The 27,624-nt window shown below is 39.1% G+C and overlaps 1 long non-coding RNA gene across 1 annotated transcript; it reads left to right on the top strand.

Moving 5' to 3' along the window:
* The first annotated feature begins 75 nt into the window (after positions 1–75).
* LOC100587741 lies at positions 76–27,619 on the top strand. The gene is made up of 2 exons (XR_001114726.2): positions 76–276; positions 26,269–27,619. It is a non-coding gene; the product is annotated as an uncharacterized LOC100587741 (long non-coding RNA).
* Positions 27,620–27,624: the final 5 nt, after the last annotated feature.

Here is a 27,624-nt window from a genome sequence, read left to right as displayed (position 1 = left end):
TCCCGGCCCGCCCCGCCCCCGGCCGCCCCGCCACCGCCTCCTTCCGGTGCCCCTTCCCGGCTGCCGCTGGCCGCCTGCGCTTGTCGGGTGTTAGTTCCGGGCCCAGCTTGGGCTGGTGGTAGGTCGGGAGAGGGCGCGGTCTCCCGGCCTTTGCGCAGATTGCGGGGCACCAGGTGGGGCCGAGGCGACGCCGAACGCCGGCAGGCCGGAAACCGCGCAGCCCCGCTGGACCTCGCTGATTGCCGGCGGCACCGGTGGGTTCGCGACCTTGAACAGGTGACGCCAATAGCTCCAGGAGGGCAGCGAGCCCCTAGCGGAACTGCCAGAAAAGCCGAGCTTGAGGCTGTCGTAGCCCAGTGGGCAGTCGTGAAATGCAGAGGCGCCTTAGCCCCTCAGATAGCATCTTTCATAGTAGGATGGGGAAAAAACACCGTTTCCTTACAGGGGAATCAGCCTGTAAGAGCAGAATGCCCCAAATCAGCATCGCCATAAACACGGAGTAGGTGACTTCGCAACCTGCAATAATAGAATTGAGTTTATTCAAGCTGTATTATTTGTTCATGTGAAACACATTAATTGACTGGCACGCAGAGAAAGCTGTAAAAAACCTTTGTAAGGTTACATTAAAGTAAGAGAAAAGTCTGGAAATACATAAAAGTTTATTGAGGAAAGGAAGGTGTTTCTGATACCAAATAAGAAACACACACACACACACACACACACACACTCAGCAATACTTTGCCCCAACATGTGTTTACTTATTACACCAAGTGGAGTTTTTTAGGTCCTCTCTGTCTCTGACGCTCTGATAAAAAATATCGAGACTAGCAAAAGAACAGAGAAAATTCAGAAGAAGAATCAAGGAAACAAAGGTCTAGTTTTAAAAGCCTTGGTCAACTTCACACAAAATTAATTTTAACATTACTTAATACATTTTTTTGGCATCTATTATCTGTATTATTTTTGGTCCCTGGTGACATAATGTACCCTAATGTTGCATTTTAACTTTGAATCTCTGAATCTCATATGTGTTCTTAAGGGTCAGAGAAATACTGGATTTTCCCTTTTTCTCATTGTTTATAACCAGAGAAACGCAGAAGATGCTGAACATGAGGAGAGGAAGGCTATGCCTTCACCTTTGGTAACACAAAAAACAGTGGCCATAGTAAGAAAAAATGTGAAGGACACACTGTTGGATCAATGAGTTGACACAAAGTTACAGCACAGCCTGAGTTGTAGTCCGAGCTAATGATGAACCTAAAAATGGTATTTCAGTCAGATTAATCATGAAATGTTTGCCCTCTGCCGGGCGCAGTGTCTCAAGCCTGTGATCCCAGCACTTTGGGAGGCCTAGGCGGGGTGGATCACCTGAGGTCGGGAGTTCAAGGCCAGCTTGCCCAGCGTGGTGAATCCCCGTCTCTACTAAAAATACAAAAATTAGCCAAGCGTGGCGGCATGTGCCTGTAATCATGGCTACTCAGAGGCTAAGGCAGGAGAATCGCTTGAAACCCGGAGGTGGATGCTGCAGTGAGCCGAGATTGTGCCACTGCACTCCAGCCTGGGTGACAGAGCGAGACTCTATCTCAAAAAAAAAGAAGAAAGAAATGTTTGCCTTCTAATCGGCCAGGCAAAAAGGAGGCCATAAATTTTAAATTTTCTACTAAATGGATATTCTCCTAAATGAATAAATCTACACAGATTCAATTCAGAAGAAGGATTATAAAAATGGATCACGAAAGAATGCAAAAGCAAAAATAAATAAATTTCAAGTCCAGTAAGGTACAGTCTGTATACATATGGCGTGACATTTATAGGAGAACATACCACAGTAGATACTCTTGAAGCAATGTCTTCTGAACAAGTTAAAAAGATGATTCAGATAAAAGCTTTTCTGCTAGAGGAGATCTTTAAAGTCAGTAAGTCTGGCTTACTTTGAAAGCACATGTCCCCAAAACTTTTATTTTTCAGGAGTTTGGTTTATTTTACCCTCTCCCACTCCGTTTTCTATAACACCGTGACTTTTCTTGCCAACTGTGAGGCAGTATCTGTGGCATGCCACCTCCAAGCTTAGCGAGGAATAACTGTATTTGAAATATGATAAAAAGTGTTGTCTCAAATCATTGATAGAAGAATATATTCATTTATTCATTCAACAGATGTTTACTTAGCACTTGTTGTGTAGTAGGTGATAAGGCATAATGGTGACTGAGACAATATAGCTTCTGCCTTCGTGGAGCTGAGTGGGAATTCAGTAAAAGTTATAGATGTAAATGGCAAAAACAACGAAATCAAAAAACCTGAAATTCAAAAATACTAAAGACTTTTATAACGGATGGTTTGATTTCTACAAAAACAGCCAGACTTTACATCCTTTGAAAATGTGAAGGTCTTAAATATGCACTGTCTGACAAATGTTCAGTTGCTGCAGGGGTGGTTATGCTGTAGTCACTTAAAATTAATATAGTTTCATATTGTTGAAACTGGAAAGACAAATCCACCAAAGGATGTGAAACCTGGTAGCGTGTTAGTAGAGATATCAGAAATTATCTTAGACATATTGTTGTGGGTGATAGAAGTCTGTTTCTTATTGGCTCTACAAGACTTTGTGGAGAATTGCCACCAAGAGACAGAGAGAGAGGAAGAAAGTCACCAAGAAAAATAACAAGAAGGCTAAGAAAGAAAAAGACAGGAACAGTAACATAAGGTTGTTAAAAAGATAGTACTTTTGGCTGGGTGTGGTGGCTTACGCCTGTAATCCCGGCACTTTGGGAGACCAAGGAGGGCAGATCACTTGAAATCAGGAGTTCAAGACCAGTCTGGCCAACATGGCGAAACCCCATCTCTACTAAAAATACAAAACTCAGCCAGGCATGGTGGTGCGCCCCTGTAATCGCAGCTACTTGGGACACTAAGACAGAAGAATCTCTTGAACCCGGGAGGGGAAGGTTGCAGTGAGCCAAGATTGCGCCACTGCACTCCAGCCTGGATGACAAGAGCGAAACTCTGTCTCAAAAAAAAATAAAAAAAAAATAAAAAAAAAATATATGTATATATATATATATAGTACTTTCACATACTTGCTGATTCATAGAGTATCTATTCAAATATTTGAGAAACTTTTTATGAAAGTAAAGAACTGAGAAATACAGACCTCAGGTAGGAAAAAAAACTTGCCATAATAGTTTAGAGTATTTTTAGAGAAATACCTAGTTTGTGAGATTAATACTTTGGTAGGCTTATTTTTTCATAAAATTATACATTCCTATTGGTTTTGTTGATACTGTTTTTCTGATATTGAAGTTAATGCATTAATAGTGCTCCACCATTAAGTACCTTTGAATTAAAAGTTCTTTAGAGGAAGAATAATCGGTGTAGAACTTGTGAATATGTGTCATTAAATCAATAATATCAAGCCCATAAAAATATGATTTCTGTCCAGCTTTGAAGTATTATAAAGTGTCAACAGCATGGACTTTGGAGCAAGACACACATGGATTGGATTCTTGTTCCTGCCCCTTACTAGCTGAATGATCTTGGGCAAGTTACTGAAATCCTGTGGGCTTCAGTTTTTTCAGCTGTAAAACAGCTGATAATAAAACAGACATAATATTACCTATTAACGGTATTGTTAAGGATTTCATTTCGTTTCTGTAAAAGCATGTGTCTAGAGACTAGGCCATGAAAATGTATCCTCCACTGAGATACCTGTATTTGCTGCTTTCGCCACAATATGAAGCCCAGCATTTCTCCTAGTAGCCAAGGAGAACTACAGAACTGTGGAATTTATGGCTAAGAATCCCACCTCCCCTTATTTGAAAGATAAGGTATATAAAGCTGCTGGACATTTGTGAGTTTTCCAAGACCTAAAGAATCTAGGTCTTCTGCCCTCTAATGCAATATGCACTCCAGGCCGCTTCATCCCTTTCCCTTGCTGCTTCCATGGAGTAAATAAAGTATAGAAATAGGCAATTAAACTTGAAGATTGAAACCAAAAAGAATAAGCAATTCAGTGTTACAGTGTCTTCAAAGGAATTCATTCAGGAAGACATTTTAAAATATTCATATCTTGGCCGGGCGCGGTGGCTCACTCTTGTAATCCCAGCACTTTGGGAGGCCGAGGCGGGCAGATCACGAGGTCAGGAGATCGAGACCACGGTGAAACCCCGTCTCTACTAAAAATGCAAAAAGTTAGCCAGGCGTGGTGGCGGGCGCCTGTAGTCCCAGCTACTCAGAGAGGCTGAGGCAGGAGAATGGCGTGAACCCAGGAGGCGGAGCTTGCAGTGAGCCGAGATCACGCCACTGTACTCCAGCCTGGGTGACAGAGCAAGACTCTGTCTCAAAAAAAAGAAAAAAAAAAAATTCATATCTTTTGATCCAGTAGCCTTTATTTTAGGAATCTCCCCTATCAAAATAATCAGACATGCAAACAATCATTTATTTATGAAAATGCTAGGCACCACAGTTTTTTAAGTGGTGGGAAATTGTAAACAACAACCTAGACACTCAACAATAGAGAAATGGCTAAATAACGTGACTCTAAGCCATGAATTTTAATTCAAGTAGTACAAATCATCTTTTCAAAGAATATTCAATGACATGATATTGTATGAAGTGAAAAAAGGGCAGGATAAAACATGGTATAAAACATTTAATAAGATTATGACTTTGTAAAATATTTCATTTTAAATATGCATGGAAAAGGCTGAAAGATGTTTTCACTTTTATTTTTATAGCATACGTTTAGTTTTTATACCAAACCAGAAAAAGTATTTTCCCAAAAACATGAAAACTGCCCCCTCCATAGATTACCATTATTAACTTTTTGCTTATATTCTTCTAGACTTATTTCCAAGAAAATAACTATATAATTTTTTACAAAAATGGGAATGTACTAAACATTTTGCAATTCTGCTATTTTGACTTAAAATATAATGAGCATCTTTTTATTAAAATAAACTTGGTGCGGTGGCTCACGCTTGTAATCCCAGCACTTTGGGAGGCTGAAGTGGGCGGATCATGAGATCAGGAGATTGAGACCATCCTGGCCAACAGGTGGAACCCTGTCTCTACTAAAAATACAAAAAATTAGCCAAGCGTGGTGGCAGGCGCCTGTAGTCCCACCTACTCAGGAGTCTGAGGCAGGAGAATGGCGTGAACCCGGGAGGCAGAGCTTGCAGTGAGCCAAGATCGTGCCACTGCATTCCAGCCTGGGCGACAGAGCAAGACTCCGTCTCAAAATAAATAAATAAATAAATAATAACTTTAGCTTTGAGAGGTAGAATTTCATATTATTTTAATTATATTCTTTTTACTTTAGAATTAACATTATTTAACAGAAATGTTAGTTATCCAAATAGGAATCACAGCAATATAATACACCAGTAACTATTTGAATAAATGGTAATTTACATAATTATTATTCTTGTACAAGGACAAGAATCCTAAATGAAACACAAAAAAGTGACTCTAGAAAGAAAGCCTAAAGTGGTACAAGTTATTTTGTGATTTGAAAAAAATACTACTTATTCACTATCACTTTGTTAGCCTAGAATTTTTCACATAAACGATTTACTCATTTTTAATAAACAATATAAGTTCTGTTTCTTAGATATGGCATCAAAAGCACAAGCAACAAAAGAAAACATAGTTAAGTTGGACTCCATCAGAATTGAAAACTTGTGCTTCAAAGGACACTATCAAGAAAGTGAAAAGACAGCCCACAAAGTTGGAGAAAATATTTGTAAATTATATGTAAGATACTTGTATGAAAATATAAAGAACTCTCTTAGAACTCATTAATAAAAAGACAGCCCAATTTAAAAATGTGCAAAGAATATGATTAGGCATTTCTCCAAAGAAGAGATAAAAATGGCCAATAAGTACATGGAAAGATGCTCAACATCAGTAGTCATCAGGGGAATGTCAATCAAAACCACAATGAGATATCATTTCACACCTACCTAGGTGGTCATAATAAAAAAACATAATAACAAGTGTTGACGAGGATGTGGAAAAATTGGTTGAAATCCTCATACATTGCTGGTGGGAGTGTAAAATGATATAGCTGCTTTGGAAGACAGTCTGGCAGTTCTTCAGTTAAATATACTGTTACCATATGACCCAGCAATTCCATTCCTAGGTATACTCCCAGGAGAAATGAAAACACATATGCACACAAAAGCTTGAACACACATTTTCATAGCAGCATTATTCAAATCACTGAAAAACAGAAACAACCAGGCTGGGCGCGCTGGCTCATGCCTGTAATCCCAGCATTTTGGAGGCCGAGGCGGGTGGATCATGAGGTCAGTAGTTCAAGACCAGCCTGGCCAAGATGCTGAAACCCCGTCTTTACTAAAAAAATAAAAATACAAAACAATTAGCTAGGCTTGGTGGCAGGTGCCTGTAATCCCAGCCACTCAGGAGGCTGAGGCAGAGAATTGCTTGAACCTGGGAGGCGGAGGTTACAGTGAGCCGAGATTGCACCACTGCACTCCAGCCTGGGCGACAGAACGAGACTCGTCTAAAAATGAATAAATAAATAAGTAAATAAATAAATAAATAAGGTAGAAACAACCAAAATGTCCCATCTACTAATAAATGCTTAAATAAAATGTGGTATATCTGTACAATTGAATATTATTCAGCCATTAAAAGGAATGAAGTACTGATACAGTATGTATGAAATTTAGAAACATTATACTAAGCAATGCCAGGCGCAGTGGCTCACATCTGTAATCCCAGCATTTTGGGAGGCTGAGGCAGGTGGATCACTTGAGGTCAGGACTTGGAGACCAGCCTGGCCAATGTGGTGAAACCTCATCTCTACTAAAAATACAAAAATTAGCCAGGCATGGTGGTGGGCGCCTGTAATCTCAGCTACGGGGGAGGCTGAGGCAGGAGAATCACTTGAACCTGGGAAGTGGAGGTTGCAGTGAGCCAGGATCACACCACTGCACTCCAGCCTGGGCGACAGTGAGACTCCATCTCAAAAAAATAAATAAATAAAATAAAATTATATTCCATCTCAAAAAAAAAAAAGCCAGCACAAAAGGCCACATACTATATTATTCCATTTATATGAAATGTCCAGAATAGGCAATCTATAGAGACAGAACATGGATAACTAGTTGCCTAGCACTTGGGGCAGTGTTGCAGGGAAATGGAGAGTGACTGCTAATGGATACAGGACAGGGTGGCATTGTGGGGCGATGAAAATGTTGTGAAGTTGATATAATGATTGCACAATTCTGTGAGTATACTAAAAACCATTAAATTGTATACTTTAAATGGGTGAATTGTATGGTGGTGTGGGTTGATTTGTGTCCACTAAAAAGATATGTTAAAGTCCTACCCCTGTACCTTGAATATCACCTTATTTAGAAATGGGATATTTGCAGATGTGATCAAGTTGAGGCCATACTGGATTAGGATGGGCACCTAAATCCAAGGACTGGTGTCCTCATAAGAACAGAGAGATTTGGGGCTGGGCGTGGTGGCTCATGACTGTAACCCCAGCACTTTGGGAGGCCGAGGCAGGCGGATCACGAGGCCAGGAGATCGAGACCATCCTGACTAACACGGTGAAACCCCGTTTCTACTAAAAATACAAAAAATTAGCCAGGCATGGTGGCAGGCACCTGTAGTCCCAGCTACTCTGGAGGCTGAGGCAGGAGAATGGCATGAACCCAGGAGGCGGAGGTTGCAATGAGCTGAGATCGCGCACTACTGCACTCCAGCCTGGGCAACAGAGGGAGACTCTGTCTGAAAAAAAAAAAAAGGACAGAGATTTGAAGACACGGAGGAGACACAGGGATGAAGGCCATGTGATGACAGAGACGGAGTAAAGCAATGGAGTAAGAGCCAAAGAACACCAAGGAGTGCTGACAACCACCAGAACATAGAAAGGAGGGAAAGGATTCTTCCCCAGAGCCTTCAGGAGCATGCCCCTGCCGACACCTTGATTTTGGATGTCCAGTCTCCAGCACTGTGAGAAAATAAATATTTTCAATAAAATAAAACAATATTCTGTATATTCTGTAAGTGTAAAATAAAACAAAATTCTGTAATTATTCAATAAAATAAAACAATATTCAATAAAACAAATTCTGTTGTTTTAATCCACCCAGTTTGTGGTAATTTGTAGCTATATAAAACTAATATATATGGTATGATACGGTATGTGAATTATATACTAATAAAGCTTTTTTCAGGGCTCTGGCTTTATTTTTGTTTTAAGTGGAAATGTGTATACTCATGGCAGACAGCATTGGAAGTCCAGAAGGCAAAACGTGAAAAGCGGGCTCTATTCATGCAGATTTCTGAGGGGCAGAAGCAGGAGTGAGGGGAAGGCATAGGCCAGAGCCCTTACTGGGGTTCTGCAGCAAATGCAAGGCAGAGCAGGGGAAACAGTTTAGGATTGGCTAGTTTGAATAATTCCAATAGGCGTTGGGCTATAGAGGTGATCTCTAGTTGCCTGATACCTGGCCCTGTGATGATTTAGGGCAGGGCAAACAGTGGCTTGGCATATGAGAGTTAGATAAGAAGGTATGTGGAGCCACAACCTTGGTTCAGGTGGTCTGCACATGAGTTCCCGGCAAGCCGACTTACAGGACAAAGGTAAATATGGTTTACCATATTTACTTATGGTTTGGCCCTGCGATAAGTGGATCCCAAATAGACATACAGAATCTAAGAAAATGCAGTTAAAACAGGTAGTCTGATACCATTTACCTTCAGACTGAGTCCCCTACCTACTCAAGTACATTCCCTGACAAGTTAATAGCTGAATACTGTTCCCTGATTGGCGCTTTGGCCCTGGGAACTTAACTTTGGTTCCTTCTCTACCCAGTCATTCTCTCTCCCTTTAGGCTCCCTGAAACTCTGCATCCCACCCAACTGCCTGTCCATCCCAACAAGTCTGATCACATATTCAGTGAAAGATTAAAACAAAATTTAGCAGCTCCCAACTGCCCCCAGGATGCAATGTTCTTTGTAAATTATTTACATTTTATTTTTGAGTAGCTAATGGAATATAGTCGCTATACGGAAGGAAAAGTATCCCCTCACTCTTGTCCTCAGTTCCCTTCCTCCGAGTTAACAAGTGTTAACTATCTTCGGTGGGTCTTTCCATAGATTTTATGCACATGTAACAAATATATTCTCCCACCACCATCACCATTTTTTAAATCCAAATGTTCACATACAAACACTGCTACATCTTGCTTTTTTCTCCTAACAGTTTATCTTTGCAATCAACCCCATACCATTATACAAGGAGCTTCCTCATTCTTTCGAACAAGCATAGTATTGCATTTAAATGTATCATAAATTACTTAATGGGCACAATGTAAGTTGTTCAGGAAATGAATACCCTGAAAGCCCTGACTTGATCTCTAGGCAATCTATGCATGTAACAAAATTGTACTTGGAACTCATAAATGTATACAAAAAAATAAAGGTACCATAATTTAACCAGTCCTCTAGTGAAAAATTTTAAGGATATTTCCAACCTTTTGCCTTACAATTATGCAATTAATAACCTTATTCATACATCATTTTGCACATTTATGAATATATCTGTAGGAGAAAACCTTCAAAGCAGTATTACTGGATCAATTATGCTTTTGATAGGTGTTTCCAAATTGATTTTCATAGAAGTAGCCACATGTAAACTCCCATCAGCAACATATGCAACCTGTTTATCCTCCCCATCATTAACACAGCATGTGTAGCATTTGCTGCCGGTGCCCAGACCTGTCAGTGTGTTCCTGTGACTTCCGACTGTCAGTATCTGCTCAGTCTCTGTGCCTGAGAGTCCCATCCCCATCTGAACAAAGCATCTTATGGGATTATAGGACGGTCAAAAGCACAGAAAATGAACACCACTACCTTCAACCCCCCCACCATATACACAAGGCACAAGGAGCAGCATTTATCCCTGACTTTCCAGCGCCATCATCCCTCTAGTGGGATAATTCTGAGGTTTGTATATTACCTCCTAGGGTTTTTCCACATGGTAGCTGGTAAATAAAGTACCTTCACTGGCTGTCTTACCTTTTCTAAGGCATTTCCCTACTTCTCTTTCCAGTCTCCCCTCCCAGCTGCCCCATCTGAATTGCCCTCCTAGAATTCTTTTTGTTTGTAATTAGTATCAGGCAGCAAAAGTAGGGGTCAGCAATGTTTACCTTCCAAAGATAATTGAGCTCCTTATTTGATCTGAGTGTTCCTACATCTGTTTCATCTTCATCATAATGTTGATTTTTTCAGGCTATTGGAAACTAGTCTCTTTAAAACCATGCAACATTAATTAAAGCCTTAAAGCAGATGTCTGTGCCAGAAAAAATTCAGCAAATTATTTACTTTTAGAATATTTCCCTTAATCTCAGCAGGAATCCTGAGAGCATGCATATTATTCATGTAGGTTGGCACTGAAATTATCTTGGGGCCACGGAGAAGAACGGTAAATAAACAACATGTTGATTTTCATAGGAAATTTTAAAAGATGTATACTTTTAAAGGCTTCATAATTTTTTTTCAAAATGCCTAACAACTAGTAAGTAAAACATGGGGGAAAAAGGACTAAATGGAACTTCATTTAAATGCTGAATGTTTTACTATTGAGGCAAATTATTTTTTTCTAGGAAAGAGAGTTACCTTCAGATGCAGGTAAGTAAAACTACTAGCTAATAATTCAGCTTCTTAGAGCTTTAGTTTTATTTCCTCTGAAATGAGATTATAATTCATAGGAGTGTTTTGATGATTAAATGAGCTAATAGATGTAAAGTACTTAGCACATTGCCTGTCATATCATACTCAGTAATTGGTCCTTATTCTTACAAAAACAATTTCCACTCATAAGCCATTATCTACTCTAAAAGTAGCCAAGGAAGACTATATCCCATGAAAGGATTAGGACAGCCTAGGGAAAGGAAGTAGGGCACTACATAAACAATTCATGAGACAAAAACCCCACATCTCAGGACAGCGCAAATCAAGAAGACAGCATAGTCTCTTTTCCCATGCTGGGTAGCTTGGGCTACCCAGACTTCTATAAATATGTAGAGGGGGCATCACAGGAGTTTAATGCAAATGCTGGAGTAGGCATGTTTTCTCTAAGATCATTGCTTTTGCTACCCCTACCTGACACTATGTTACCAATTCTAAAAACATTATTTAGAGTGGCAGCAACAATGTCTCTTCTTCAGAGCAGCCTGTGCAATGGTTATTTGTTTAAAGCAAAATTTGAAGGTAAGAGGTAAAGGGCAGGCAATGAGAGTTGGTATAGAGAGGATGTACTGGATATATCATGCATCTATAATGGCATAGTAGAAAGAGAACGGGATTAAGAACCAGGCAGGCAGAGTTCTAATTCTAGCTCTTCCAATGATAGTTTGTGAACTTGGGCAAACTACTAAATTTGTCTGTGAACAGTCCCGCAATAAACTGTCAGCAAGTGCTATCAACTCTACCTTGAAAGCATATCCCAATTCTGTCCACTTCTCTCTATATACACTTCCACTGAAGCCAGGCCACTGTTTGCTCTCTACAGCAACAGCCTCCTGTGAATTTCTTGTTTCCCTGCTGACCCCACTACAATTTCTCTTAGACACTGAAGCAGAGGGATAGTTAAGAATTTAAAATATGATATAATCTCCTGCTCAGGTCTCCTAATGATTCTCTACCTCACTTAGAAAAAACAAATTCATACTATAGTACTTAAGATGGTGTTCATGATATAAACCCTCCCCCAACCTCCACCTCTGTTTCCTCATTGTGGCTGACAGTCCCTAATGTGGTTCCCATGATCCCCACCTCCAGGTATTCATCCCAGTGTAATTCCCTCCCCTTGAGTGGGCAGGACCCGGACATGTTTTTAACCAACAAAATACAGCCAGGGTGACGGGCCATCACCTCCGTTATAACCTTACACAAGACTGTAACCTCTCTTGCGGGAAACTCTCTCTCCCTTGCTGGTGTTGAGGAAGCAAGCAGCCATAATGGGAAGGCCCCCACGGCAAGGAACTGAGGGCAGCTTCTAGCCAACAGCCAGGAAGAGGTTGAGGCCCTACAGCCAAGAGCCTGCAAAAAATTGAATTCTGCAAACAACTACTTGAGCTTGGAAGCAGATTCACAGATGAGCCTCCCATGAGAACCCTACTTTGGCCAATACCCTGATTGCAGCTTTGCAGAGGACCCAGCTAAACTGTGCCAGGCTGCTACATTTGTGGTAATATTGTTACATAACAATAGATAACAAATACACTTCTCTTCCATTACACTCCTTATCATCTCTACACTGGACCTTCTTGCTGCTCTCCCCATATGTCAAGGCTATTCCCTCCTCAGGGCCATTGTGCTTACCCTGTCCTCTGCCTAGGAGGCTTTTAACCCAGCTCTTTACCTAGCTGACCTTTTCTTGTCATTCAAGATCTTAGCTCTAATGTTTATTCTTATCTAACTAATCTAAATAGCCATTCTGACACTAGCACATTACAATGTTTTCATTCTCTGCACAGGACTTTTTATTACCTGTAAAAAAGTCTTTATTCTGTTTCTTTACACTAGAAAGTGAGCTATTTGAGAGCAAGGATCTTGTCTATCCTGTTTCCCACTACATGCCTAGAAACTAAAATAGTAGCTAGTATATAGTAACATTCAACAAATACTTGTTGATTAACATTGAATGAATATTGGGCAGTATTTAAGCTCCTTCCCGTGCTCAAATAGTCTCAGGTCCATAGTCTCAGGTCACGTATGTCCCAAGGGGACAGATGCAAAGATGTACATTGTAACAATATTTGTGGTACAGTGAATAGATAATCTTGGTGTCCATCACTGGAAGAGTAGATTAGCAATAGATCAGATTTGCACATTGCAACATGGCTGAACTTAAAGCATAATGCCCAAGACTAAGATGTATCTGATGCACTTTTTTTGTAAACAAAAATACGCATGCATACAAAGATATCTGTTTTGTAAGCACGATATAAAGAGACAAGCAAAAAAAAAAACCACATTAAAAAGACTAGAATGTTTGCCTATAGGAGAGGATGGAGATGCAAGTGGGAAATGGGGTTAATAGGGAATAAATAAAACAAGAGAAGGACCTTGCTCAGACTAATGATGATAATGTGCTAGGAATCGAGCTGTGTGATTAATTCAATCTTCTTCATCAGAGAGCCAAAATTAAGGCAAAGCAACATTGTGTGATTCAGAGATCATAGGCAATATCCAAAGGTGTCACCAGCTTAAAGATTAAAAAATGTTGGATTAAATGTTGGAAGGTGACCTGCACTGGGAGTCTCACATCATTCTTCACTCCTACCCTTCCCTCGCTCTCCTTATGGAACCCAGGGTCTGGGGGCTTCCAAATTTTCTCTCAGTTTAGTGTCCACCCGTCTTAGGTTTCCATCGTGATTAGACTTAAGCTTAATTTTCTTGACACTGCTGCTTCACAGCTATGCTCTTGCCATGCTCTTGCAGTGGGATGTACACAATGTATGATTATCTCTCTTTTGTGATGTTAGACCTATTAAGGACCAGTGCCACCAGTCTTTATGTCAATGCCTCTCTAGTCATTTTGCTTATCTGAGGCTAATTTTCTAGTACATTCCTCAGGAAGAGTTCATGGGAGCAATATTCCCTGAGATCCTAAATGTCCATAACAATTGATCTGTAGGCCTTATACTTGAAAGTCAACTAAGCACAATGTATAAATTATTGGCTCACATTCTCTTTGCTAACACACATCTTTCAGACTTTTGTGTTACAGCTTATACCTTTCTACACTGGAATGTTCTTCTCACTCGTCACCTGTCAAACTCTGTTCATCCACTTATACCCCGTTTGGCTTTCTACTACTATGAAACCTCTCCTATCTCCTCCTGACAGGGTTAAGTTCTACTTTCAAAAGTCTTATGCAGCTTTATATATTTCTCTATGGTATTACTTAATACATCTTATATAGCTTTTTTTTAAAGAGACAGGGCCTCACTATGTTGCCAGGCTGGACTCACACTCCTGGCTCAAGCAATCCTTCCAAGTAGCTGGGACTAAAAGTGCATGACACTGAACCTGGCTTGCTTACGTATGGCTTTTAAAAAACATCTCATTTTTTCTTCATGAATGCAATAGCTTCTTTTATCTCTCTGAGACCATAACTTGTAGGTCCTAACTTTTCTGATTCCTCTATTGTCTCAGTTTCCTCCACATTCTTTTCTGTTTGTTTTATCTCTATTTCTTTATGCTGGAAACTTTCCTCAAGTGTCTGATGATTCTTACCTATTCATTTATATCTAAAACTGAGGCACTAAAACCTAAAAACAAAACCTTTGTGGAGAAGTGCAATGTATTGAATTACAGACTTATTGCAGAATGATTTGGTAGGGCCCCAGCTATTCCCTAGGGAAAACCTCCCCAGAAATGTGTCAGCATCTCTAAGTCTTTTTCTAGGCATGGCCATTTTCCTCAGGAGAAATTCTCCTTCCAGTTTCACACTTTGGTGGGTGTTATAGATGCCAGCATTCTAAGAGCCACGGTAAGGAAGGAGGCTTTAGAGTCTTACTTTGAGATATATCAATTTCCACTTATTTCCCCTACTTTCTGCAGAGTTTCCTGCCTTTCACCTATGCCTGAATTTGAGTTCCTCAATTCAATACCTTTCCATTTTCTGCTGGGCTGGGTTACTTGTCTGCCTATGGTATGGAAAGGGATATAAGGGTCTAACTGGTTCATTCACAGATATTCAATCCATCCTTCTGTTGTCAGCCTCACTTCTCACCCCTACCTTCAGAGATGACTAATACTACCTATTCCTGAGATTTTCCAGGGTTTTAAGGCAGGGTTTTTCTTTTTGGCTTCCCTCTCTGCAGGCAGTATTGTTTCAGCTTTCTCTGGTCTGCTAGATCAGTTAGCAATTGCAAACTGATTTGGAGGCTTCCAAAATTTAATTGGCATCTCTCAACTCTTCTGTCCTCTCCTGTTGTCTCCCTTCATGTTCTTTCTCTTAGATTTATGCCTTTTAAAATCCCTTTAGTGTCATCTAGGTGAAAATTCAGGAAGGAACAGAAGGAAATGCAAGTCTCCAATCTTTTATGTTTAGCAAGAAACCTGTGCTTTTAACTTCTCTGTTATGCTGTCTCTATGTATAGTTTGCGTCGCTATCCCCCACATAGATTATGATTTTCTTGAAGGCAGAGGCTTGAAAATAAAAAAATTCCGACACTCCTGGGAAAAGATTAAATGTGCTGTAGTTATGGCAACAAGTAACCACCAGAACCAGGTCCAAACTGGTTTAATGGGCTGGGCATGGTGGCTCACATCTGTAATCCCAGCATTTTGGGAGACTGAAGTTGGAGGTTCACTTGAACCCAGGGGTTTGCAGATGCAGTGAGCTGTAATTGCACACTGTACTTTAGCATGGGCAACAGAGTGAGACCCTGTCTCAAAAAAAAAACCAAAAAACAAAAAGGAATAAAATAAAATAATCTGGTCTGGTGGATTGATGGCAACTTACCTAAGCGAACACACTTCTGAAATCTAGCCAGAAACAGCCCTATGCTTTTGAAAGCCAGCCAATCCACAACAATCTCATCTAGACAACCAAGTTTCCCTAGCTGGCAACAACCAACCCACTCCCACCTTTGAAGGTCTGCCAGTCCCTCAACTTCATGCTCCACAAACTTCTATAGACAATCAGCTCCTTGCTTTACTGGAGAAGACTGTGCTTCAGGCAGCATTAGATTCAGCTTTTTGTTTCAGATATTGAGTGGTATTCTTTTTCTTTGTCAGATCTCAACAACCACCACAGTATCTGTTGCTTGGAAGGTACTCAGTGGGAAGATAGGAGAAGGTGCAGAGGGCAACAGTAAAGGTGTCCTAAGTGAAGGGGCCTGGGCTGTTTGCCCTATGCAGCCCTGTGGCAAGGCTAAACCAGGTATAAAGTTTGCTCAACATTCACTCTTCAATTCCAATTCATAAGCATCTCAGGTATAAGAAATGTAAACATCTGCATCCAGAAGCAATTATCTTTGCCTGTTACCTTTCATTCAATATTGTTAACTGTATATAATTGTGAAAGGAAAATATCTTGGAACTCCAAAATCACTAAGCTAAAAGGAAAATTCAAGCTGGGAATTGCTTACGGCAAACTTGCCTCTCGTTCTATTCAAAGTCATCCCTCTGCTCACTAAGATAAATGTGTATCTGACTGAGTCCTTTGGTGAGGCTAATCAAAAACTCAAAAGAATGCAGCCACTTGTCTCTCACCTATCTGTGACCTGGAAACCCCCTCCCTGCTTCAAGATGCCCTGCTTTTACTTCGAGTTGTCCTGCCTTTCCAGACCGAACTAATGTTCATCTTACATATGTTGATTGAGGTCTCGTATCTCCCTAAAATGTACAAAATCAAGTTGTGTTCTGACCACCTTGGGCATATGTCATCAGGAACTCCTGAGGCTGTGTCATGGGCATGCATCTTCAACCTTGGCAAAATGAACTTTCTAAATTAACTGAGACCTGTCTCAAATTTTGGGGGTTCACATTTGGTAACCACAGAGGGATTCTGAGTGGAGATGCCCCTGACCTTTGACAAATCTCCTACAGGTGCTTGCTACCAGCATGAGCTAACTTTATGGCTCAAACCAACAGGACAATTTGCTGAGGTGTGAGAGCACCCCCTCCAGAGAATCCCTGATCTCCCAAAATTTGACAAAGATCTAAAGTGTATTTTGCCTTACAAGTCCCTTTTTTTTTTTTGGAGTTCTACTTGCTTCCAACAAGGAAGGAGGCAGGTTTTCTGCTTCCATGATGATCCAAGGCAGGTAACTCCTTTGTGGAGTTTGAGCTCACTTCTAACAGGGAAAATGAGGTCTTTCTCCTGCTTCTAGGATGGTAGAGAGCAGTCCACAGCCTGAGGCCTATGCCTAGGTAAGTAACCGAGTTGGGGTATGTCTTGGCTAAAGTTAAGATTAACAACCAGCTAGCCTTAATTTCTTCTTACAATTAGAGTGCTCAGTAATCATATAAGTGGCATGATCGTTTGTTTTGCTTAACTATTTTTTGTTGTTGTTTGTTTCTGTTTTTGTTGTTGTTTCAGTCTTTTTCCCATTGGGTTTGACCAACTCTATCTGACGTGATCAAATCTGAAGGAAAGTTCCAAATTATGAGGAACAAGACCTCTAAAGTGGCTAAATCCTCCCCCACCCCACCCCCCCACACACACAAGGTGGTATGGTGGAAGGAGAAAAATGGCCAGCACAAGGAAAAAAATGATGTTTGATTTTGACTACTTAAGGGGCTTTATTTACATAACAAGGCCACCTTTTTGCCAGCCAGGCCAGAGTGAAAGAGCAATGGCTGTCATTTTATGCTGCAGTTTGATAGCTAAGGTCCTGCTTTTGTATTTTTTTTCACCACTACAGCCTGGGTTTGGGGTTTGGTTCCTAAATCAAGCCCTTTCTGGGTTGTTACTTGGGACTTTTGAAATAGCAGCAAGTTTTCCTAGTTAAAATATGGTAATGAGATTTAAAAGGATTTTTTTAAAAAGCAGTTCAATGGTTAAAAGTCAGCTTAATTAAAAGGCTAACATCCGAGATGTGTGTGTATGTGCATACATGCATGTTTGTATTTAAAAGGCCTTCATTTTTTGTTGTTGTTGTTGTTTGTTGTTCTCGCCTAGGAACTTGTCTTTTTTTTGAGCAAAAGGCTTTTTCTTCTCAGTTGACTGAATTATGTTTTCACCTGATTTTTTGACTAAAATAGGTATTGGGTTTTTAAGAAAGAGTGTAGTTTAGATACTTAGTCTGAACTGTCTCTGTTTAAAAAACAAATTTTTTTGAGATTGAGTCTTACTCTATTGCCCAGGCTAAAGTGCAATGGCATGATCTCAGCTCACTGCATCCTCCACCTCCTGGGTTCAAGTGATTCGCCTGACTCAGCCTCCCAATTAGCTGAGATTACAGGCGTGTGCTGCCACACCCAGATAATTTTGTATTTTTAGTACAGAACATGGTTTCACCATATTGATCAGGCTGGTCTCGAACTCCTGACCTTAAATGATCCACACACCTCAGCCTCCCAAAGTACTGGGATTACAGGTATGAGCTACAGCAGCTGGCCAAAAGCATTTTTTAAGTGCAGTGTAAAAGAATCATGTGGTCTAGCCTCATAATAATTCCTTCTTTTTGGAGACCCAGAATTCAGTGTAGGCCCTGCCTAGAGCTCACAGATCCAGTTAAAAAAAATAGGTAGTCCCCATCTAAATAAAATTAATCTCTTTATACAATCCAATGATAAATTTCTATAGTTTTATGTTCAGTTGGTAATTAAATCTGTTTTAATTTCTTTCTACCTCACCAAACTTTCTTTTTGTACATTATGTTGTAAATTTTGCCATCTGCCATACACCTGAGGTGTTTCTGTTAATATGCCAATTTAAGGCTATTTAGCTGACAACTGCCTAGGGTTGTGAAACAGGTTATCAAGAATCTGAAAGTCTAAGATAGGAAAAAAAGGTTTTTATGAATCTGTAAGATGTACTTCTATCAGCATGCCTAATACGTCTATGTATTTATATGTTGTGTACACAATGTTTCACCACTGAAAACATATAAAAGAGCTCTAATTAATTGGCTGAAAGAAAAATAAAATTGCTTAAATCACATACTTTATCAGGGAAAAAGAAAAGACTAGTCAAATGCTTTTGTAAGTTTATGTAACTTAAGCAAAATATTTAATAAATAAGCTAGCTTTAAAATTATTGGTAAAGTAGTATTAGAAATGTCTTAAGAAGTGCCAGCATACATTTTTGTTTGCATTTATTAATCAAGCAATTTCATACTTATCCCTGGCAAATACTATAAGGTGTGTGTCAAAATTGGCACAGGGGTTACAGAACTATAAACCCAGCCCAAAACAGAATTATCTTCACTTGTGTAATGTTTAATAAATAAGACATTGATATGGGTTTAATGAAGATAGCTGCATCTTGAATTTAGCAAGATAACCATAACTTCTAATACTGTGGCTTTAGGGAGTCTAGTCCACAGACAATAAGGAGGTTTGTTTTGGAAAAGGACATCTTTGTTTATCTTTGTTATCATCTTTGTTTCAAAGCTAAACTACAAAGGAAGTTCCTCTCAAAGTTAGTTCCACCTGTGCCCAGGAATGAAGAAGGACAGCTTGGAGGTTAAGAGCAAGATGGAGTCAGTTGGGTCAAATAGTTTTTTACTGTCTCAGTTATTATTTTGCAATGGCAGCTTCATAACTTTAAATCATAACTATCACAGTTTTCATAAATAACCTAGGTAAACAAAATAATTAGGTAAAGGTAATGATACAAATACTTGTAGATAAACTGGTCATGATTTAGAATATAAAGGTATATCAAATTAAATAATTGTTATTTCATTACTTGTGTATTTTCCAACAAATACATATTGTAGGAAAACATTCTTGCTAAAAAAAAAAAAAAAGTGTGTCCTTTGTTTAAAAAAGGTGAACAAGACCACGCACAGTGGCTCATGCAGCACTTTGGGAGACCAAGGCATGTGGATCACCTGAGGTGAGGAGTTTGAGACCAGCCTGACCAACATGGTAAAACCTTGTCTCTACTAAAAATACAAAAATCAACTGGGCATGGTTGTGCATGCCTGTAATCCCAGCTACTTGGGAGGCTTAGCAGGAGAATCACTTGAACCCAGGAGGCAGAGGTTGCAGTGAGCTGAGATTGTGCCATTGCCCTCCAGTAACAAGAGTGAAACTCCATCTCAAAAAAAAAAAAAAATAAACAAGCTTTGTCTAATTCAAAGCTTATTTAAAGGTTATATATAAAACAAGGTAAACAGATCCAGGAAATAAGAGAAATACAAAGAAAGTTATAGAAATAAAGAGGTTTTTTTGGTAAGAAAGCTTAAAGACAAATAATTTTACATGAGAAAGAATATTGAATGGTAAATTTAGACCCAGAATACAATGACTGGTTGTTTAAGAAAGACGGATGTTCAGGACAAACCCCAAAGTCCAAGCATGTCATGAATGGTCTTCGTAAGTCACAATAAAAGGATTTATTAAAAAAAAACTTTTATATGGTCAATTGTCTAAAATTAAAGTAAAACTATAATGGGCTTTCTAGAGATGGGGTATGATGTAAAAAGGAAACCACTTATACACTAAATAATTGGTTAGAACAATGAAATTTTCTTAAGGGATTTATTTACTTTAATAAATTATAAAAAATTTTAATTTTTTTAACCCAAAGTTCAACTTTTATTGCATTTCTCCATTTTCTTTCCCCTTTTAAAGGGTATGAAATAGTAATGCTCTCTTTCAACTCATTTTCAGCTCATATATATATTTTTTTTTTCCTGGACTTCTATTGTAGTGGCCTGATGTTTTCTTAAAGGTCTAAAGGAAATGTTTTCTTCCATCATAATATTCTGTGCACTGCTGAAGATCTTTTCTTTTGATTTTTGGTAACTGCCCTAACAGATTTACATGTTATCACAACAATTACTATGCTATTATTATAAAGCATTGGTTTGCTTAGGGAAAAAAACTGAGATTAAATTTTAAAAAATAAGGTTATTACATCTGTGTATCTCTCTGTATGCACTTTTAAAGGCATTGAGTTAGAGGGCTTTGACTTCTGGGTCTAAAAAGGACACCAAGTCCTGCTAAATCGTAAACACTGATAGCAATTAAAGCTCCATCTTTAGGCCCCATAGAAGATACCAATCAAAATAAACTGCATGCCAGAGACACAGGGCCAGAAGTTAAAGCTATTTCAGTTAAGGCCCAGGGACTCTCGTGGAAGAGGTGGGCATGTGGGGTTGTAAGGGCTGATTCCTAAAAAACAAAATAAGTTCATATTCTCTATAAATTAATCATTAATGTTAAAGGCACACTGAAGCAAGACCTGCATATGGGCCCCCTGTGTCAAATTAACAAGGTTTTCTTGAAGCATTAACTGACTCTTTAATAAAGGTTATATGGGTTATCAAAAGCTTATGGAAGTTATATCTTATGGTCTACATTAAAATTTTATAGATTGTTTATAACATTTTGAAAAACAAATTTGGCTGGGTGTGGTGGCTTATGCCTGTAATCCCAGCTATTTGGGAGGCTAAGGCATGAGAATCTCTTGAGCCTGGGAGGTGGAAGTTGCAGTGAGCCAAGATTGTGCCACTGCACTCCAGCCTGGGCAAAAGAGCAAGACTCCATCTTTTAAAAAAAAAAAAGGAAAGCAAATTTAATTGGCTTCATCCTGTTTTTATTAGGGCTTATTATTTGGAAAATTAACTCTCCTCTCTCACAGAATGAAGGTTTTCACCTTTTTTAAAAACTCTTTGAGTTACCACTTTGGTTAAATGAACAACTTATTTTACATTGGCCTGTGATCCTATTTTGTAATATCAAGTTTTAAACCTTTGATATTTGACAGGCTTTCCAAAATCAAATTATAAATTATTCTTTTTCTGACCTAGTTAACTCTTTAAGATATTGGGTTCCCTAAAGTCCAAAAATGACATAATTTGGCTTATTTGTTACAAAAATTACACAGGAAGCATTGTCAAATGTGAAATGGTGTTTGGTTTTCTTTGGGCTGTGTTTGTATAAATATGTTATTAGTATGTGTTCCAAAATTATGGGAAACTCCTATAATTCTAACATAACTTAATGTATATTATCAGTAATAATTATAATTGTTATGTTAAATCATTGTGTGCCACAGAGGTAACAAATTTCTCTCTCAATTGTGTCTTTGACTATGGCTGCCCTAAAATGTTTTGTCATCCATGGACAATTGTTGTCTTGTTTTGGTCCTCTTTAGAAGGTGATTTTATAATCAGCTATAAAACTCTAACAGGTGCTCTATGAATGCAGGTTTCTGATAACTTTGGAGAATGTGCCATTAGTGTAAAGGAAAAACTTTCAGGACTCATGGAGAGCTAAAATGTTCATGAATATCAAGCAGAACAGGAATTTTTTTGACTTTTTGTTTAAGACATTGTTGATCCTTTGTTTTGTTTTTCAGAGTCTTGAAACTTTTCTTTTGAGCTATTGACAACTTTAAACAATTTAGTATACCCCATAAACAAAATTTGGAGCATATTTGTTTCTCTCTACCTGATTTCTCCAGAATTTGGAAACTACTTATGAGTATTCTTAACTTACGGCAATACAGTTATTTGCATAAGTGCAATAAGAATCTGTTTTCATTTGTAACAGGACACAATTTGAAAAACTCGTTATTTTACCAAGGCTTTGACTGGAATGGTATGCTTTCCTTTAAGGAATCAAACAACGTATGGAGCCAATAAAGCCCTTGGGAAAACTGGCCCCATATTTTGTGTACACAGTTCCTATACATGGTTTTTGACCTGTGACAAGTAAAGAATGTCACTTACTGAAAGGTCCAGGAGCCCCAGGTTTATATTGGAACCTCAAGAGGAGAGGATCATCCAACTCATAGATATTTGATGGCACAAATCCATGGCAGGGCTCGGCTTTTGAAAAGTTTTATCTGAGATTCCTCCTATGGAACATAGTTCCATCAAACCCCATTTAAAAGGTTATGTAAAAAATAATTATTTTTGCTATACTGTATACAAATAATTAGGCCAACTATAATAAAGCAAACCAGTCCTACCATGATTTGTCTTTAGCAAAAATGGGAAGCTAGAGAGAGAAAAATTATGTTTCAAAAATTATCATACACCTGTTGTTAAATTCTGTCTTGCCTAATGTTTTCCAGTTTTTATATTTTCTACAGTTTGGAAAGAATTCTAATTTTTCTTGGCTACGAGTCTTCAAAATAATGTTTTCAAATTTTCTCTTCTTTTTTCCCCATTTTTCCTAATTTGGAGTCACTGAAAATTAAGCTGTGCTTTCGTAACGCCCTGTGAACTGAAACTAGGCAACTTAAACTTCAGAAGAAAATAACAGCAACCTATTTATGTACATAAGCCACTTACATACCTGCCTACTGATATATAGACTTCAGAGTAATTGTGGCCTATATCAATTTTCCAGGAGTGTTCTTTTGTTTATTGTTGTTTTTTTCTCCCTCCTATTTTCTCTTCATAGGATATGAGACTTCACAACCTTCTAAAAATGAGCTTTCCTCATAACACCAGACTTACCTGGTCAGGAATAAACCATCCTAGCCATGAGATATCAGATGAAACCTAGAACCAGGAACTCATTTTCTTTTAAAATGCTTTCTCCAAAAGATTTTAAAAAAGAAAAGGGGGGAAATGTAAAAGGAAAATATCTTGGAACCCCAAAATCACTAAACTAAAGGGAAAATTCAAGCTGGGAACTGCTTAGGGCAAACCTGCCTCCCATTCTATTCAAAGTCATCCCTCTGCTCACTGAGATAAATGCGTATGTGATTGCCTCCTTTGGAAAGGCTAATCAGAAACTCAAAAGAATGCAACTGTTTGTCTCTCACCTACCTGTGCCCTGAAGCCCCCTCCCCGCTTCAAGTTGTCCCACTTTTACTTCAAGTTGTCCTGCCTTTCTGGACTAAACCAAAGTTCATTTTACATATGTTGATTGATGTTTCTTATCTCCCTAAAATGTATAAAACCAAGTTGTGCTCTGACCACCTTGGGCACATGTCATCAGGACCCCCTGTGGCTGTGTCACAGGTGTGGGTCCACAACCTTCGCAAAATGAACTTTCTAAATTAACTGAGACCTGTCTCAAATTTTCGGGGATGAAAATTGTCATAAACAATGACCAGGACTGGCTAATGGATGGGGTTTTTTTGTTTGTTTTGTTTTGTTTTATTACACTGTAAAGCAAAAAGTATCTGAGACAAATCTCAATCAATTTAGAAAGCTTATTTTGCCAATGTTAAAGACACACCTGTGACACAGCCTCAGGAGGTCCTGATGACATGTGCCCAAGATGGTTGGGGTACAGCTTGCTTTCATACATTTTAGGGAGACATAAGGCATCAATCAATACATGTATGATTTACATTGGTTCAATCTGGAAGGGTAAGACAGCTCAAAGGGGAACAGGCTTCCAGTTCATAGGCAGATTTAAACATACTCTGATTGGCAATTGGTTGAAAGAGTTATTATCAGTAGAAAGATGTCTGGGTTACAGTAAGGGGTTGTGGAGATCAAGGTTTTATCATGCAGGTGAAGCTTACAAATGGTAGGTTTTAGAAGGAATAGACTTTAAATGTTTCTTCTTAGAATTACGGTCTATGTTGATGTTAATGCTGGAGGGGTATAATGAGGCATGCCAAGCCCCATTCCTATCTTGGCCTGAACCAGTTTTTCAGGTTAAATTTTAGAGTGCCCTGAGAGAGGAGGGCATCCATTCAGATGGTTGCCAGGGCCTTCAAATTTTATTTTCAGTTTACAACTCTATATGGTCAACTGTTTTCTTTATCCCAGTTCAAAGAAGGGAAGGAGAATCTCCCATCAACAGATATCACATTTACAGTAGCAAAAGCAGTTCTAACAGATATAGCAAAAAATGTCTCCAGGCAACACTTAACCACTAGGATAAGATGTGTAGTTTAATATGTAACAAACCTGCACATTGTGCACATGTACCCTAAAACCTAAAGTATAATAATAAAATAAAATAAAATAAAAAAAAGAATGCTATTTGTGGCCAGGGGCAATGGTTCGCGCCTTTAGTCTCAGCACTTTGGGAGGCTCAGGAGGGCGGATCGCCTGAGCTCGGGAGTTTCAGACCAGCCTGGGAAACATGGCAAAACCCCCTCTCTACAAAAAATACAAAAATTAGCCAGGTGTGGTGGCAAGGGCCTGTAGTCCCAGCTACTCGGGAGGCTGAGGCAGGAGAATTGCTTGAACCTGGGAGCTGGAGGCACCAGTGAGCTGGGATCGTGCCACTGCACTCCAGCCTGGGTGACAGAGTGAGACTCTGTCTCAAAAAGAAAAGAGAGAGAGAGAGAAAGAGAGAGAGCGAGAGAGAGGCAAGAAAGCAAGAAAGCAAGCAAGCAAGCAAGAAAAAAAGAAAGAAAGGAAGAAAAGGAAAAGAAAAAGAAAGAATTTTATTATTATTATTATTATTATTATTATTATTGAGATGGGGTCTCCGTCTGTCACCTGGGCTGGAGTGCAGTGGCACAGTCTCAGCTCACTGCAACCTCTGCCTCCTGGGCTCAAGTGATCCTCTTTCCTTAGCCTCCTGAGTATCTGGGACTGCAGGCATGTGCCATCATGCCCAGCTAATTTTTGTATTTTTCTTTTTGTTGAAATGGGATTTCATTATGTTGCCCAGGCTGGTCTTGAACTCCTGAGCTTGGGCGATCTGCCCACCTCAGCCTCCCAAAGTGCTGGGATTACAGGCGTGAGCCACCACACCTGGTCCTATTTCTATTTTTGAATAATGCATTGAAGTTTTCTTTGTGACCTGATATTGAATATTTCATGCATAGAAGGTATAGTTTTTTCTTGTTAGGTTAATACATTGCTGGACTATATGTCTGTAGAGTTCTTTATATCTTATTGAATGTACTGTTTCTTCTCTACACTTACTGTCTTGAGCTGAGAGAGATGATTAAAGTGCCCTATTATTACTATGTTATTTTCTTTAAGTTTTTCCTTGTATCTCTTATAGTTTCTGTGTCATCAGAGTTGTGCTACATTATTGAATGCATAGATATTAAAAACTGTTATCTCTTCATTGTGAAATTATAGCCTTTGGCATTTTAAAGCATCTTTCTTAGTCTTATTTAATGCCTTTTGATCTAATCTGGGATCAAGATCATGACTCCTAATTTCTAAATTTTGTTTTAACCTGCATTTTCCTGATATATATTAACTCAACCACCCTGTTTACAAATTGTTTTCTGACTCTCTTTGCTTTGCATACCTCTTGTAAGGAGCATAGACTTGTACAGAGCTAATATGCAACTTGTTCGTCTAGTAGTGAGTTAAGTTCTTGACATTATTGTTATAAATATGTTTGACCTCGTCTATCACACTCTTTTATGTCCTATTTATGAAAATATATATCTTTTACATAAATAACATCATCCACTCTGTTGTCTGTGTTATTTGCTTTCTTCTAGAATGTCTTTTGGTGTTGAGGAAGGTTCATATTTGTGTTGTTATCTTATAGTACATCTTTATGTAATATGTATTCTGTATTCCCCCTTCCCTTTAATAAATGGCATATTCACTCCCTAAAAAAAAAAAAAAACAAGAAAAAGATGTGTGATGTGTACTTTAGAACTTAACTCTTTTCTGAGAATCCGAATTCATTTGCCTCTAGGACACCTAACATGATGCAGCAGAATTTCTTCTAGGAATCTAAAGGGACCATATGGAGCAAGTTATATTCAAGAAAAACAGGACTGTGAGGCTTAGAGTACCAGAGAGGAGGCAACAACTGCAAGTATAAAAAGTCCCATTTGGCAAAAGAAATCTGAAGAGCACAGTGTCCTGCACCAGGCTCCATTACAGCCTGGAGTAAGGCGAAGTTGTTGGGGAAATCAGACAGCAGGGAGAATGGGGCCACTGCAGCCCCTCTGACCTTCTTCCCCTGGACTTTCTCAACATACTTTCCTGCTCTGCTGTCATTGCAGCTGCAGGTCCTCACTCCAGGGTGGCAGCCAGGGGCTCAGGTGGAACTGGGCTCCACGACTCTGCACATTCCCAACCTGAAAACCACTCCAGGCTCCCAGCCTTGCCTATCGGTTCCCTGAGGGTCTTGGATGCTGCCCCAGCACAGGGATGTCCCTTCTGCCTGGGATCCACCAGAGGCAAGCCCAAGGATGTAGTTTGGCACCTTCTTACATTAATTGGTTTTGGATGACTTGGTAATTTAGAAACTGCTGAGGTGAACCTCCAATAGAGGAAGTCTGGCATGGTTCCATGCCTGACTGTGCCCCGATTATGTCTCAAAATGCCTCTTAAGCCCCTGATGATGGGTGCTGGTTTCCCTACAAAAGTGAACATGCTTCTCAGAAGATGTTCCTGCCACCTTCTGCATCAATGAGGGAAGTCTGGAGGACAAAGTACAGGTTACTTTTGGAACAATAGGATCCTCTCTCCCTCTGTCCTTTTGACAGATTTTCAGAAGTAGAAGGGAAAGACCTAAGACACTATCCAAACCCATGGGATCTATCACCACCTATAGGGTGTGACATGTCACACTAGCTGAGCCACCTGGCCTTAGCTGCATGTCTGCCAAACAGCCACTTGAAAGCTACCTGTTAGAAAGCAATGTGCTTGATACTAGATATTGCCTGTTATATGTTACATGAATTCTAAAAAAAAAATAAATACATCTCATTTTTGGTAAATATTGTCAGTCTCTAAGACAGAGTATACTTTAAATATTATACTATAATTATAAATTTGTCTATTTCTCCTTATAGTTCCACTTATATTTCATTTATGTATATTGAAAATCTGTGGTTGGTTCCACATAAGATCTTAACTGTTAGGTCTTTTTGGATAAATGTTTCTTTTATCATTACAAAATGTTTTTCTTTATCTCTTTTAGTCTTTTTCATCTGTACTACTATATCTGTTATTATTACATCTGTAGTATTACATCTGTTATCACATCTGTTATTATTTGCTTGATATTTGTTTTTTAAAATATATCTTTTATCTCACCTTT

The sequence above is a fragment of the Nomascus leucogenys genome, chromosome 23 (genome assembly GCF_006542625.1).
Source record: "Nomascus leucogenys isolate Asia chromosome 23, Asia_NLE_v1, whole genome shotgun sequence".
NCBI classification, from domain to species: domain Eukaryota; kingdom Metazoa; phylum Chordata; class Mammalia; order Primates; family Hylobatidae; genus Nomascus; species Nomascus leucogenys.
The sequence above is the reverse complement of the archived record's forward strand: the minus strand, read 5'-3'. Positions and strand labels throughout refer to the sequence as shown.